Genomic DNA, 16,689 nt, shown 5'->3' with positions numbered 1-16,689 from the left:
ATGCTGAACAAGGAGCCACCAAAAGAACTTTGGAATAACATTATTCAAAGGTGTAGATTGGGGAAAGCTAGAAGAACATTTCAATACGTTTGAATACCTCCAGAGCACCGTTTGGTCCATCACTGGAAACTGGAAACAGTTTCGCACCAAGACACTATCACAATCAGGTCTTTCCTCCAAGATCAGTAGCTATGGGTTACGGAAACTGTTGTGGAAGGAAACTATGAGACCGAAGATGACTTCAAAAAAACAACAGAGGTCTCTCAATGAGACTGGGAGAAATGTTGACTGTTCAACAAAACAATTTTGCTTACCTGTAAACAAGGTTCTTTGTAGACAGCAGGATGAATTAGCCATTATGCTTGGGTGAGTTCATCCAATGGCACCAATTCATAACCATTTCACAAAGCTCAGTACGATTTTACTGAGCTTACATAGGAATTCCCACATTGCCTCATGAGCCTCTTCCAGACCTTAAGTTTTGGCAATCTAGTTGACATTCCGGGGAGGTGGGCAGATATTAAGAATGGCTAATTCATCTCACTTTCTATAGAAAATATTGTTTATGGGTAAGCAAATTTATGTTCTCCTTCTTCATGCAAGCATGAATTAGCAAATTCACATGGAGAGTCCCAAACTGAGGGTCACACAGCACACTTACTATACACAACCCATCCCCACTAAGTGTAAAGTAGATTACTGGGAGAATAAGCTGTGCAGAACTGCTTTTCCAAAGTTATTTGGGACATGATGTCCAGACAGCAGTGGGACCAAGAGGAGTGCATAGATAACCAAGTAGCAGCTTTGTAAATATCTTCAATGGACGTGGCCATGAGATAAGAACATAAGAACATGCCATACTGGGTCAGACCAAGGGTCCATCAAGCCAAGCATCCTGTTTCCAACAGTGACCAATCCAGGCCATAAGAACCTGGCAAGTACCCAAAAACTAAGTCTATTCCATGTTACCGTTGCTAGTAATAGCGGTGGTTATTATCTAAGTCAACTTAATTAATAGCAGGTAATGGACTTCTCCTCCAAGAACTTATCCAATCCTATTTTAAACACAGCTATACTAACTGCACTAATCACATCTTCTGGCAACAAATTCCAGAGTTTAATTGTGCGTTGAGTGAAAAAGAACTTTCTCCGATTAGTTTTAAATGTGCCACATGCTAACTTCATGGAGTGCCCCCTATCTTTCTATTATCTGAAAGAGTAAAAAACCGATTCACATCTACCCGTTCTAGAACTCTCATGATTTTAAACACCTCTATCATATCCCCCTCAGCCGTCCCTATCTTTCTATTATCTGAAAGAGTAAAAAACCGATTCACATCTACCCGTTCTAGACCTCTCATGATTTTAAACACCTCTATCATATCCCCCTCAGCCGTCTCTTCTCCAAGTTGAAAAGTCCTAACCTCTTTAGTCTTTCCTCATAGGGGAGCTGTTCCATTCCCTTTATCATTTTGGTCGCCCTTCTCTGTACCTTCTCCATTGCAATTATATCTTTTTTGAGATGCGGTGACCAGAATTGTACACAGTATTCAAGGTACGGTCTCACCATGGTCATCTGGTGAGACCATGGTCTCACCATGGTCTCGCCAGAGGCATGACCATGGTCCATCGATATCATGACCATGGTCTCACCAGAGGCATTATGACATTTTCCATTTTATTCACCATTCCCTTTCTAATAATTCCCAACACTCTGTTAGCTTTTTTGACTGCCGCAGCATACTGAACTGAGTATTTCAATGTGTTATCCACTATGACGCCTAGATCTCTTTCTTGGGTTGTAGCACCTAATATGGAACCTAACATTGTGTAATTATAGCATGGGTTATTTTTCCCTATATGCATCACCTAGCACTTATCCACATTAAATTCCATCTGCCATTTGGATGCCCAATTTTCCAGTCTCACAAGGTCTTCCTGCAATTTATCACAATCTGCTTGTGATTTAACTACTCTGAACAATTTTGTATCATCTGCAAATTTGATTACCTCACTTGTCGTATTTCTTTCCAGATCATTTATAAATATATTGAAAAGTAAGGGTCCCAATACAGATCCCTGAGGCACTCCACTGCTCACACCCTTCCACTGAGAAAATTGTCCATTTAGTCCTACTCTCTGTTTCCTGTCTTTTAGCCAGTTTGTAATCCATGAACGGACATCGCCACCTATCCCATGACTTTTTACTTTTCCTAGAAGCCTCTCATGAGGAACCTTGTCAAATGCCTTCTGAAAATCCAAGTACACTACATCTACCAGTTCACCTTTATCCACATGTTTATTAACGCCTTCAAAAAGGTGAAGCAGATTTGTGAGGCAAGACTTGCCTTGGGTAAAGCCATGCTGACTTTGTTCCATTAAACCATGTCTTTCTATAAGTTCTGTGATTCTGATGTTTAGAACACTTTCCACTATTTTTCCTGGCACTGAAGTCAGGCTAACCGGTCTGTAGTTTCCCAGATAACCCCTGGAGCCCTTTTAAAATATGGTGGTTACTTTAGCTATCCTCCAGTCTTCAGGTACAATGGATGATTTTAATGACAGGTTACAAATTTTTATTAATAGGTCTGAAATTTCATTTTTTAGTTCCTTCAGAACTCGGGGGTATATACCATCCGGTCCAGGTGATTTACTACTCTTAGGTTTGTCAATCAGGTCTACCACATCTTCTAGGTTCACCATGATTTGGTTCAGTCCATCTGAATCATTACCCATGAAAACTTTCTCCAGTATGGGTACCTCCCCAACATCCTCTTCAGTAAACACTGATGAAAACAAATCATTTAATCTTTCCGCGATGGCCTTATCTTCTCTAAGTGCCCCTTTAACCCCTCGATCATCTAACAGTCCAACTGACTCCCTCACAGGCTTTCTGCTTTGGATATATTTTAAAACATTTTTACTGTGAGTTTTTGCCTCTACGGCCAACTTCTTTTCAAATTTTCTCTTAGCCTGTCTTATCAATGTCTTACATTTGACTTGCAAACGTTTATGCATTATCCTATTTTCTTCTGTTGGATCCTTCTTCCAATTTTTGAATGAAGATCTTTTGGCTAAAATAGCTTCTTTCACCTCCCTTTTTAACCATTCTGGTAATCATTTTGTCTTCTTTCCACCTTTCTTAATTTGTGGAATACATCTGGATTGTGCTTCTAGGATGGTATTTTTTAACAATGACCACGCCTCTTGCACACTTTTTACTTTTGTAGCTGCTCTTTCCAGTTTTTTTCTAACTATTTTTCTCATTTTATCAAAGTTTCCCTTTTGAAAGTTTAGCACGAGAGCTGTGGATTTGCTTACTGTCCCCCTTTCAGTCATTAAATCAAATTTGATCATATTATGATCACTATTGCCAAGCGGTCCCACCACCATTACCTCTCTCACCAAATCCTGTTCTCCACTGAGAATTAGATCTAAAATTGCTCCCTCTCTCATTGGTTCCTGAACCAATTGCTCCATAAAGCTATCATTTATTCCATCCAGGAACTTTATCTCTCTAGCATGTCCCGATGATACATTTACCCAGTCAATATTGAGGTAATTGAAGTCTTCCATTATTAATGCACTATCAATTTGGTTAGCTTCCCTAATTTCTCTTAGCATTTCACTGTCAGTCTCACCATCTTGACCAGGTGGACGGTAGTATACTCCTATCACTATAGTCTTCCCCGACACACAAGGGATTTCTACCCATAAAGATTCAATTGTGCATTTAGTCTCGTGCAGGATGTTTATCCTGTTGGACTCTATGCCATCCCGGACATATAGCACCACACCGCCTCCCGGGTGCTCCTCTCTGTTTTGCGATATAGTTTGTACCCTGGTATAGCACTGTCCCATTGGTTGTCCTCCTTCCACCATGTCTCTGAGATGCCAATTAAGTCTATGTCATCATTCACTGCTATACATTCTAATTCTCTCATCTTACTTCTTAGACTTCTGGCATTAGCATACAAACATTTCAAAGTTTGTTTTTTGTTTGTATTTTCATTCTGCTTTTTAATTGATAGGGATAAGTTAGAATTTTTTAGCTCAGGTGAGTTTTTAGTTACAGGCACTTGGACTACTTTTCTTATTATTGGAACCTCACTGTCGGGATGCCCTAATTCTAATGCATCATTAGTATCCTTTGAAGATACCTCTCTCCGAACCGTGCGCTGCTGAGCGACTGTAGGCTTTCCCCTTTGTTCTAGTTTAAAAGCTGCTCTATCTCCTTTATAAAGGTTAGTGCCAGCAGTCTGGTTCCACCCTGGTTAAGGTGGAGCCCATCCCTTCGGAAGAGACTCCCCCTTCCCGAAAAGTTTCCCCAGTTCCTAACAAAATTGAATCCCTCTTCCTTGCACCATCGTCTCATCCACACATTGAGACTCTGGAGCTCTGCTTGCCTCTGGTGACCTGCATGTGGAACAGGGAGCATTTCGGAGAATGCTACCCTGGAGGTTCTGGATTTAAGTTTTCTACCTAAGAGCCTACATTTGGCTTCCAGAACCTCACTCCCACATTTTCCTATGTCATTGGTGCCCACATGTACCATGACAGCTGGCTCCTCCCCGCCACTGTCTAAAATCCTATCTAGGTGACGCGTGAGGTCTGCCACCTTTGCACCAGGTAGGCATGTTACCAGGCGATCCTCATGCCCACCAGCCACCCAGCTGTCTACTTTCCTAATAATCGAATCACCAACTATGACAGCCAACCTAACCCTTCCCTCCTGGGCAGTAGGCCTTGGGGAGATATCCTCGGTACGAAAGGACAGTGCATCACCTGGAGAGCAGGTCCTTGCTACAGGATCCTTTCCTGCTACACCAGATTGATGCTCTCCAATCATGAGACCTTCTTCCTCCAAGGCAGCACCAGGGCTGCCAGTCTGAAGTTGGGACTTGGCTACTATGTCCCTGAAGGTTTCATCTATATACCTCTCTGTCTGCCTCAGCTCCTCCAGGTCTGCCACTCTAGCCTCCAGAGATTGGACTCGTTCTTTGAGAGCCAGGAGCTCTTTGCATCGCATGCACATGTACAACTTCTCACCGGTGGGTAAAAAATCATACATGTGACACTCGATGCAAAGACTGGGAAGCCCCCCTCTTGCTGCTGGACTGCTGCCTTCATCTCAATTTTGATCAGTTCCTAGTTAAGTTTTAGGTTGCTATGGGAGTAGGAATGTGTCTAACTTCCTTTAAATGTATTAGTGGATTCACTATGTGTCTGGTAGTGGCCTACCGGGGTCTGATCGAATTCTCATTAAAGTTTTTGTTGATTTTTTTTTTTTTGTGTGAAAGTGGCACCTGCCTATAAATTAAGGGATGAGCTAGGGGTGGGTGGGCAAGGGGTGGGAGGGTTGGGAAATACAAACAGTCTAACTTCAGTTAGTCAGCCTGAGTGACTCACTGCTCCCTTGATTAACAAATGTTGGTTCCTATTCAAACCCAATCACACTACCTCAACACCTTTCCAAGGTGAGTAACTGAGCTGAACTTATTCAACTTTTTTACTATGGTATATACTGCTCCTAGCTTATTTCTAGCTTCTGGCTACTTTTTTGTGGGTTTTTTTTTTTTTTGGTGGGGGGGGGGGGGTTTCAATACAATGCACTCAGTTAGTATTAAAAACAAACAGTCAGCTCTTTAAAAGTCTGCAGAACACTCAGTTCTGCAGACTTTTAAAAATAAACACAAACTATCTCAGCTATTTGTTTCTTTCGATCCAAAAACACCGGGGAAACCGGTAGCAAAAAGGACAATCTCCAGTTGGATTGTACAGTGTATTCAATTTTGCTACAACAAACAAAATCTCCCACTCCCGACATGACCATGCGCTCATCAGGTACGTGCGGTGACCACTTCTTTGGCACATCTACAAAATGTCCCACCAGTTGACATATGCAAAGCAGCTACGTGGTCCTCAGTACACGCCTTCACATCCCACTATTGCATAGATCAGCAATCAGCGAAGGATGCGACATTGGGACAAGCCATCCTACGTATGCTGCATACAACATCACCCGACTACCACTTATGAACACCATGCACGCATTTCTACACGTGTGCTGAACTGCTTGGGACTCCCATGACAGCATGGCTAATTCAGCCCTGCTATCGACGGGAAAAGGAAGTTTGCTTACCAGGAGAAAGGTCTGGATGCAGGTACCTCCTGCAGGTCATGGAATCATAAGAAACATAAGAAATTGCCATGCTGGGTCAGACCAAGGGTCCATCAAGCCCAGCATCCTGTTTCCAACAAAGGCCAAACCAGGCCACAAGAACCTGTCAAGTACCCAAACACTAAGAAGACCCCATGCTACTGATGCCAGTAATAGCAGAGGCCATTCCTTAAGTGAACTTGATTAATAGCCGTTAATGGACTCCTCCTCCAAGAACTTATCCAAACCTTTTTTGAACCCAGCTACACTAACTACACTAACTACATCCTCTGGCAACAAATTCCAGAGCTTTATTGTGTGTTGAGTGAAAAAGAATTTTCTCCGATTAGTCTTAAATGTGCTACTTGCTAACTTCATGGAATGCCCCCTAGTCCTTCTATTATTCGAAAGTGTAAATAACCAAGTCACATCTACTCGTTCAAGACCTCTCATGATCTTAAAGACCTCTATCATATCCCCCCTCAGCCGTCTCTTCTCCAAGCTGAACAGCCCTAACCTCTTCAGCCTTTCCTCATAGGGGAACTGTTCTATTCTCTTTATCATTTTGGTTGCCCTTCTCTGTACCTTCTCCATCGCAACTATATCTTTTTTGAGATGCGGCGACCAGAATTGTAAACAGTATTCAAGATGCGGTCTCACCATGGAGCGATACAGAGGCATTATGACATTTTCCGTTCTATTAACCATTCCCTTCCTAATAATTCCTAACATTCTATTTGCTTTTTTGACTGCTGTAGCACACTGAATCGACGATTTTAAAGTATTATCCACTATGATGCCTAGATCTTTTTCTTGGGTGGTAGTTCCTAATATGGAACTTAACATTGTATAACTATAGCAAGGGTTATTTTTCCCTATATTCAACACCTTGCACTTGTCCACATTAAATTTCATCTGCCATTTAGATGCCCAATCTTCCAGTCTTGCAAGGTCCTCCTGTAATGTATCACAATTCACTTGTGATTTAACTACTCTGAATAATTTTGTATCGTCTGTAAATTTGATAACCTCACTCGTCGTATTCCTTTCCAGATCATTTATATATATATATTGAAAAGCACTGGTCCAAGTACAGATCCCTGAGGCACTCCACTGTTTACCCTTTTCCACTGAGAAAATTGACCATTTAATTCTAATCTCTGTTGTCTGTCTTTTAACTAGTTTGTAATCCACAAAAGGATTGAAGAGATAGATTTAATTGTCATCTCAGAGACATGATGGAAGGAAGATAATAAATGGGATAGTGCTATACAAGGGTAGAAATTATATTGTAATGATAGAGAGGAGCAATTTGGTGTGTGTGTATGGGAGGGGGGTCGTGCTTTATGTTCAGGGTGGCATAGAGTCCAACAGGATAAGGATCCTGCAAGAGACTAAATGCAAAATCGAATCTTTATGGGTAGAAATCTCTTGAATATTGTGGAAGTGTATAGTGAAAGGAGTATACTACCATTCCCCTGGACAAACTGATGAGATGGACGATGAAATGCTAAGAGAAATTTGGGAAGCTAACCAAATTGGTAGTTCAGTAATAATGGGAAAATTACCCCAATATTGACTGGGTAAATGTAACATCAGAATATGCTAGAGAGATAAAGTTCCTGGATGGAATAAATAAGAGTTTTATGGAGCAATTAGTTCAGGAACAGACGAGAGAGCCACCTATTTTAGATCTAATTCTTAGTAGAGCACAGGATTTGGTGAGAGAGGTAATGGTGGTGGGGCCACTTGGCAATAATGATCATAACATGAACAAATTTGAATTAATGACTGGAAGGAGGACAAAGCAGAGTTGCTTTCCTGTAACAGGTGTTCTCCAAGAACAGCAGGATATTAGTCCTCACACATGGGTGACATCATCAGATGGAGCCCGGCACGAAAACTTTGACTGGCACACTGAGCATGCCCAACATGCCACTAACCTCACATCCATGTGGGGTCCCTCTTCAGTCTTATACCATAGAGTTCACAAAAAAATAAAATAACAAACTGAGACAAACCGTCAAACCCAACTTCGCGGGGTGGCAGGCGGGTTTTGTGAGGACTAACATCCTGCTGTCCTTGGAGAACACCTGTTACAGGTAAGCAACTCTGCTTTCTCCAAAGACAACCAGGATGGTAGTCTTCACTCATAAGTGATTAAGTAGCTACAGGCCGCTCCCACCATGTGCAGCATAGGACAAGTGTCAACATGCACAACAACTAGTGCTGCACTAATCATAGGAGTAGGCCTGCACCCAAGGACAGAGGCCATGGAGGAAGAGTTGGGTTTTCATGACTGAAAGAGATTATGGCAGATGGACTCATTGAAATGACTGTCCCGCTGGCTATCCTTGTCCAGGCAATAATGTGAGACGAATGAGTGGAGGGAACTCCAGGTCGCCGTTCTGCAAATTTTGTGAATGGGAACTGCATGCAAGTGAGCCACCGAGCCTGACATGGCCCATACTGAGTGAGTGTTGATGTGACTGTCAAGCTGTAAGCCCGCCTGTGCCTAGCTGAAGGCAATACAGTCTGCAATCCAATGGGATATGGTCTGCTTAGAGACAGTGATCCCAATCTGTTTTTGTCAAAGGAGACAAAAAGTTGAGTGGATAGGTGGTGAGTCTCCGTCCATTCCAAGAAAAAGGCCAGCGCCCTCTTGCAATCTAGAGTGTGGAGGGCCTGCTCACCATGGTGAGCATTAGGCTTTGGGAAAAAAGAAGGCAATACAATGAACTGGTTGAGCTGGAACTCTGAAACCACCTTGGGAAGGAACTTCGGGTGCATCTGCAGGACCACCTTGTCGTAACAAAATTTTGTATAAGGTGGGTACGACACCAGAGCTTGCATGTCACTGACCCTGTCAACTGATATAATCGTGACCAAGAAGATTACCTTCCAGGAAAGGTACTTCAGGTCGCAATATCGCAATGGCTGAAACGGAGATTTCATGAATTGCAAAAGAACGACGTTGAGATCCCAGGAAACCGCCGGTGGGTGAGTGGGGGGCTTTAGTTGTCATAAGCTCCTCATAAACCCCCCCACAAGCAGATTAGAAGAGATTGCGGTACCATCTGTACCCCGATGGTATGCCCCAATGGCACTCAGGTGAACCCTCTTTGATGTGGTCTGCAGACCACATTCGGAGGGGAACAACAGGTAGACTAAGAGCGCCAGTGGGGAGCAAGAGAAAAGATCCAGACTGCGTCCCTCGCACCAAGCCTAAAACCTCTTCCACTTCAGATTGCTGGGCCCATACTATGGAACACGATGCCCCCTGAACTCAGATTACAGAATAATCTCAAAACTTTTAAGAAAAATTTAAAAACATGGCTCTTTAAAAAAGCCTTCACTAAAGAGTGTGGAGGGTAGAGAATGAAAGTACAGGGTAATGCAGATGAGAATGAATTTACTCAATCCTACATTTAAGAAGTAATATCTCAAAGAGATAGTAACTCAATAATATACCTGAACTTGACCAACATTACTCAAATAATGATTTTATTTATGAAATTGTAACCGAACTTTATTGGCACCTGTTAGAATGTACAATATCCTACATTTACTTACCTTAGTCTATGTGCCTATTTGTAAACCATTGCGATGGTATATAACTTAGCGACAGTATAGAAAAGTTTTTAAATAAATAAAATAAATAAATAAGATTTCCTGATAGAGGGTTTTCTGGACTCCAGAATGATACTTGATACCCCTTCCGAAAGGCCCAGGGCCTGCACAGTCACCCAGTCGACATCCAAACTGTGAGAGCCAGGGCTTGGAGGTTGGGATGAAGGAGTCTGCCCCGGTCTGAGGTGATTAGGTCCAGAGCGGGCCCGAACCAAATCAGGGGGCTCAAGGCCAGGTCCCAAAGGGTTGGAAACCAAACCTGGTGGGGCTAAAAGGGGGTGATCAGGATCATGTAGGCCTGATCCCGCTGAATCTTCTGGAGCATTTTTGAGATGAATGGAAGGGGAGGGTAAGCGTACAGCAGCCCGGTGCCCTGGTAAATCAAAAAAGCATCTGCCATCAATCAGCTGCTCCTTCGGACTAGGGAGCAGAAGCGGTCCACCTTCCTGTTCTCCAAGGAAACAAAGAGGTCTATGTTTGGGGTCCCCCATTAGCGAAAGATCCGGTTCGCTACCTCTTGACTGAGGGACCACTCGTGAGGTCGGAAGGCACGGCTCAAGAAGTCAACCAAGGTGTTGTCCACCCCTGGGAGGTACACTGCCGTGAGGAGGGTGCTGTTGTCGATGGCCCAAAACCAAATGTGGACTGCCTCCTGACACAGGGTGAAGGACCCCATTCCCCCCTGTTTGTTCAAATACCACATAGCTACTTGATTGTCAATCTGAACAAGAACCACCTTGTTCAGGAGCTGCTCTCTGAACACCTGTAGTGAATTCTGAATTGCTTGCAGCTCCAAGAGGACTGCAATTCCTGCAAGGACCAAAGCCCCTGGATGTGGAAGCCCACAGCATGTGCTCCCCACCTCATCCGAAACGCATCTGTGGTGACGATAGCCTGGGGTTGGGAGCTCCAAAAGGGAATTCCCTGCTCCAGATTTTAAGGGGTCGCCCACCACTGGATGAATTGTCATAACAGTGTGGTGATTTGGACATGAGCACGTAGGTCTTGGGTAGCCTGACACCATTGAGAATGCAATGTCCACTGCGCTCTGCGCATGTGCAGTTGAGCAAAGGGAGTGACATGCACTGTCACTGCCATGTGGCCCAGCAATAGTGGAAACTGCTGTGCCGAGAGATGGGAGCACCTTGTCCCGAGGCAGAAAAGCCTTCACCTGGACAGTGTCCAGTTGCGCCCCAATGAAGTCCAGTTGCAAGGATGGTTGGAGATGGGATTTTGGATAGTTGATCAGAAATCCCAGAGTTTCCAAGACTTGGACCAAGATATGCAAGGCACTCTGTGCCCCTTGTCTGGAGTCACTCTTGATAAGCCAATCGTCAAGGTACGGGAAAACATTAATTCCCCACCTCTGAAGATAGGCTACAACTACTGCTAGACACTTGGTAAAAACACAGCGTGTGGATTCCAGGCCAAAGGGCAGAATGTGATACTGATAGTGATTCCCATAGACCAGGAATCGCAGGTACTGCTAATCCACCTGAAAGATGGGGATATGGGCGTACACATCTTTTAGATCGAGGGAGCAGAGCCAGTGTCCCACATTGAGAAGGGGAATCAAGGTACCCACCGAGACCATTTTGAACTTTTCCTTTACCAAAAAATGGTTCAAGGCCCGCAGGTCCAGAATGGGCTGAAGGTCACCTGTTTTCTTGGGAATTAGGAAATACCTGGAGTAGAACTCTTTATCCTTCTGACTGGGCAGAACGGGTTTGACCACTTGAGCTAATACAAGGGCAGAGAGCTCTACCCGAAGTATCTGTAAATCCCCTGTTGCTCTCCACCAGGGACATGGAGGTGAGCGGGGTGGAACTCTTGTAGAGCGGGCCCGAACCAAATCAGGGGGCTCAAGGCCAGGTCCCAAAGGGTTGGAAACCAAACCTGGTGGGGCCAAAAGGGGGTGATCAGGATCATGTAGGCCTGATCCCGCTGAATCTTCTGGAGCATTTTTGAGATGAATGGAAGGGGAGGGTAAGTGTACAGCAGCCCGGTGCCCTGGTAAATCAAAAAAGCATCTGCCATCAATCAGCTGCTCCTTCGGACTAGGAATGTGCCTGCGGATGGAGAGATCCTGGAGTATGGGAAACCACACTTGGCGTGGCTAGTGCGGTGTCAGGATCATGGTTCCCCTGTCCTGGCGGAGCTTCACGAGGGTCCTCGACAGTAGAGGAAGAGGAGGGAATGCATAGAGCAAACCGGTCGTCCACTTGAGGGAGAATGCATCTCTGGGCCGGGAGTGCTGGCTCCGAATGAGAGAGCAATAATTGTCCACTTTGTGGTTCTGAGGGGACGCAAAGAGGTCTATGTGGGGGTAACCACTTGGACTGACTTTGGATGATTCTCCCGGCTGTACCCGACCGTCTTCACAGGGGCCCACCTAAGACCAGCCTGCTCCTGCACCCAAAGGCTCAACCTGCAGGGAACAGGGTTGGTATTGGCGAAGCTCCAGCTGGCCGCTGCAACAGCCTGGCCTCGCCTTCCGATGGTGGGTCATGCGGGGGTTCGCCCTGTCAGGTTGGCCAAATCCACCTCGGGCAAGGGTTCCACATTTCCGTCAGTTAACACAACAGATTGCCAAGTCAATGGACTAGGGAGCAGAAGCGGTCCACCTTCCTGTTCTCCAAGGAAACAAAGAGGTCTATGTTTGGGGTCCCCCATTAGCGAAAGATCCGGTTCGCTACCTCTTGACTGAGGGACCACTCGTGAGGTCGGAAGGCATGGCTCAAGAAGTCAACCAAGGTGTTGTCCACCCCTGGGAGGTACACTGCCGTGAGGAGGGTGCTGTTGTCGATGGCCCAAAACCAAATGTGGACTGCCTCCTGACACAGGGTGAAGGACCCCATTCCCCCCTGTTCCTGATGTTCCAGACGTCCAGTTCTCCTGATGTCCAGATGTTCCGTGTCCAGATGACCTGATGTCCCGTGTCCTGAGGTACCATGTTCCTGATGTCCGATGTTCCTGTCCTGACTCCGCCTGTCTCATCTTCAGCTCCTCGTCCAGTTCCCAGGTCGCTAGTCTGTTCACCCTTCCTGGTGTGCCACCTTCGTGGTCCATGACCAGCCCATCGGGGGGTGTGTAGGGCGTCTCATGGCACATGGCCTTCGGCTCGTCTGCAACGCAAGCCTCTGGAAGACTCCTGTTTTTAATTCCTTGCTTCTGAGAATTCTGAGTCTTGAATTCTGAATTTTGAATCCTGAGTCTTGAATCTTGTCCCGGTCTTTGGAGTTCCTTGTGCCTGCTTCTGTCCATGCCTAAGACTCTGCCAGAACCTGTTCCGCTTCAGCAAGATCCGCAACCAGCCACAGGCGGCTTTGTAAGACACGCCGTGGTGCAGGCCTCTCCTAAATCTTCGTCATGTCCTGGCATCAAGTTCCATTGCCTCGTCTGGAATCTGCTTTGCTTTCAACGTGGTTCGCGACCAGCCATGGGCGGCTGTGGGGCACAATGGGATGCAGTTCTAACCCAGTTCCTTCATCTGAATCCTGAATCCTTGCCTAAGACCTTCTGAGTAACCTGAATCCTTGTCTGAGTCTTCTGAGCAACCTGAGTCCTTGTCTGAGTCCTCCAAGTATCCTGAGTATCCAAGTCTACATCTGAGTCTTCTGAATATCCTTAGTCTTCGTCTGAGTCTCCTTGTTCCTGCCCTCATGCACTCGTTGTTCCCAAGCGGCGGGTCTGGAAGGGCTATCAACTGGCCGGAGGGCTACTCTCGAGTCCAGCATTGCTTTGCTGGGTCTCATTTGTGCGTATAGGTCCAGTGCAGAGCTGAGCCTACCTTGTTCCTGTTACGGATATTCCTTGCCTTGTCTTCAGTCCAGCTTTGCTCCTACTCTGCCCATTCTCGTACCTGCTCACCTTTTGCTTTGTGTCTTGGGGCTCATCCTTGAGTCGCGCCGTGACCCAAGGGCTCACAACCCCATTGAGATAGGACCACGCCTCCGCGCTCCTAATATTATGTGTCTGAGTGTGGTGGTATCTGTTATGGGGTTGGTGTGAGGGAAGTTCATGTCTGACAGGATGCCAGGGGATGGAATTGGGAGTATTTTTTCACCCTCTGTCCCCCTCCTCCAGTTTTTGAGAGTGAAGGAGGTGATTGTTTCTGGATTGTGGGGTAAGTGTGAGTGATGTGTGGAAGGGTGTGTGTCAGAGAGTGATTGGGATTGTGTGTGCGCACTTTGTCCCCCTTGCCCTTTCCCACCTTCTTTAAGGGGAGGTGCAGAGGGTGATATAGGGGGAGTGTGTCTGAGGTCACATGTGAAGAGCACGCCTCCCCTTGTGTGTGTGCAGAGGTGGGATGTGGAATATAGATAGGGCAGGTGTGTATATATAGTGTGGGGTGAGTAGGGGGTGGAATGGTGTGTATGTGTGAGGGTCTTGAGAAAGGAGTGAAGTGACTGTGTTAGTGCCGTGGGCACCTGCCCTTAGCCGCGGTCCGCTTCTTCAGGCCTCCCCTGGGCTTTGTGCCGCAGCGCAAGCCGATGCCACTGCTCCCCAGGCCGGCCTGCCGCCATGCGGGCCCTGACACCTCTGGCCCCGACTCCTCCAGGCGTTCCCTAGCTCACGCACACGCCAGAGCTCCGCCTCTTAAAGGGGCCACGGCGGGAAAACATAGCCGGCCCTTAAACTGACATCAGGACTCTCCGCATTTATAAGGAAGCTTCACCGGATACTCGACTTGGCAACGAGTCTGCTTCGCTTCAGTGGAGTCTTCTGTGCTTCATTGGTGCCTTGGTTCCTGTTCCTGCCTTCCGAGGCGACTCTGCTTCACCTGCGCCAAGGTTCCCGGACTGTTACCGAGTATGTGATAGAGTTTTGAACCTTGTCCTCCGAGCTCCATTGGGACGCCGGTTGTCTGAGGGCTATTTTTCTAGAAGGTTTAAATCCCAGAATCAAGGACGTGCTCGCAGCCCGCGAGCTACCAAGGTCATTAGCCGCCTTGATCAACTTGCTCCCAGGAGGTTCAAATCTCTAGAAAATCTACCACCGGCTTCAGATGCCCCCAGCATTCGCCCTCACCCACCGAGGCTGCTACTGCCTCCGGGACATCTGGTGAAGAACCCATGCAACTGGGCCGTGGGAAATTCATGACTAAGGAATGCCTTCAATGTCGGCAGTCCGGCTTCTACCTCTACTGCAGGGAAGCAGCCCACCTCCTAGCCACTTGTCCAGTAAGGCTGGAAAACTCCCGGACCTAGGTCCTGCTGGAGGACTTGTCCTAGGTCTCACCTCGCATTCTCCTCCTCTCACCTTGCCTATATCCCTCACCGTGGGCAACCAGACATTCCACACTTTAGCCCTGGTGGACTCTGAGGCTGGAGGTAATTTCATTATGAAACAATTAGTGGAACATCTCCACATCCCTGTCAACCAGTCACCAGTGTCCCTGGTGCTCTCCTCCATCCAAGGGGATTCTTTGTCCGGTCGCATAACCTTGTCTACCGACCCACTCATAGTACGGACCAGGGTACTCCATGTCGAACTTCCCTCTTTCATGTTCTGGATTGCACCATATACCCTATAGTCCTAGGGCTACCCTGGCTTCAGAAACACTCTCCCAGTTTTGACTGGTCCACGATGCAGCTCTCCAGCTGGAGCCCCGCATGCCACTCCAGGTGTTTAGAACTCGTCACACCCCTCTGCTGCGCCACCGTGGCTACCTGGTAACCTGGCCTATCGCCTCAGTATGCCACCTTTGCTGACGTATTCTCCAAAGATGTCGCAGATCTCTACCTCCTCATCACACTTTTGACTGCGCCATCAACCTGCAGTCTAATTCAGAGCTCCCTTGCGGGTGTACCTAGCCGTTATCTCCTACCAAGACTAGAGCCATGTCGGAGTACATCCGCGAAAATCTCAACAAGGGCTTTATATGCCATTCTACATCTTCAGTGGGGGCAGGATTCTTTTTCATCGGGAAGAAAGATGGTAGCCTCCGACTGTTTGCAGGTCCTTCTCCAAGGACCTGCAAACACACCACAAGGATGTCATCTGGGTCTTGCAGCAGCTGCTTGAGAACCAACTCTATGCTAAGCTCGAGAAATGCTCATTTGAAAAAAGAACAGTGCCCTTCCTGGGATATGTGGTGTCCAGTCAGGGATTCCGAATGCACCCCGAGAAACTCAAGGCTATCCAGAATTGGTTCCAGCCCTTAGGTCTCCGCCTGCTCCAAAGGTTTTTGGATTTTGCTAATTATTACAGATCCTTTATCCGGAACTATTCCGCCTTCGTGTCTCCACTAAGCATCCTTACGCATAAAGGGGCCAACCCCAAACAGTGGTTGCCTGAAGCGATTATGACCTTCCGCAACTTAAAAGCTGCATTCCTCCAAGAACCGTGCCTCCGCCATCCCGACCCCAGGTGGCCTTTCATCATCGAAATTGTTGCCTTCTCCGAAGGGTAGGAGCCATCCTAAGTTAGTACTCTGCTACCAATACGCTTCACCCATGCTCCTTCTTCTCGCGACAGTTTTCCCCGGCACAATGGAACTATACCATCTACGATAAGGAATTGCTAGCTATTAAAATGGGCTTTGAGGAATGGCGCCCATGGTTGGAGGGGGGCTTAACACCAAATTTCCGTCTACACGGACCATAAAAATTTGGAATATTTACATTGAGCTCAACGCCTTAATCTGCGGAAAGCACGTTGGGCTTTTTTCTTCACATGGTTTGATTTTGTGCTCCGCTATCGACCGGCCTGTAAAAACCTGAGAGCAGACGCCCTCTCTCACTCTTTCGACGTTGAAGACAGACCTGAACCCCTTCAACAAATCATCGAGTCCACTAAAATTCTCTTGGCCGCCACAATGCTGGTCCAACCGGGGAAGATCTTGGTTCCTCTCAGTCTCCGGAACAGAATCCTTCACTGGGCCCATGACTCATGGA

General features: G+C 46.6%; 1 protein-coding gene across 2 annotated transcripts in view; it reads right to left on the bottom strand.

Moving 5' to 3' along the window:
• The window catches only part of CCDC158 (coiled-coil domain containing 158), a 1,731,209-nt gene that overhangs the window by 488,687 nt on the left and 1,225,833 nt on the right, over positions 1-16,689 (bottom strand). The gene's annotated exons all lie outside the window — the stretch shown is intronic.

Source organism: Rhinatrema bivittatum, chromosome 1, assembly GCF_901001135.1.
Source record: "Rhinatrema bivittatum chromosome 1, aRhiBiv1.1, whole genome shotgun sequence".
In the NCBI taxonomy this organism is placed as follows: Eukaryota; Metazoa; Chordata; class Amphibia; order Gymnophiona; family Rhinatrematidae; genus Rhinatrema; species Rhinatrema bivittatum.
The sequence above is the reverse complement of the archived record's forward strand: the minus strand, read 5'-3'. Positions and strand labels throughout refer to the sequence as shown.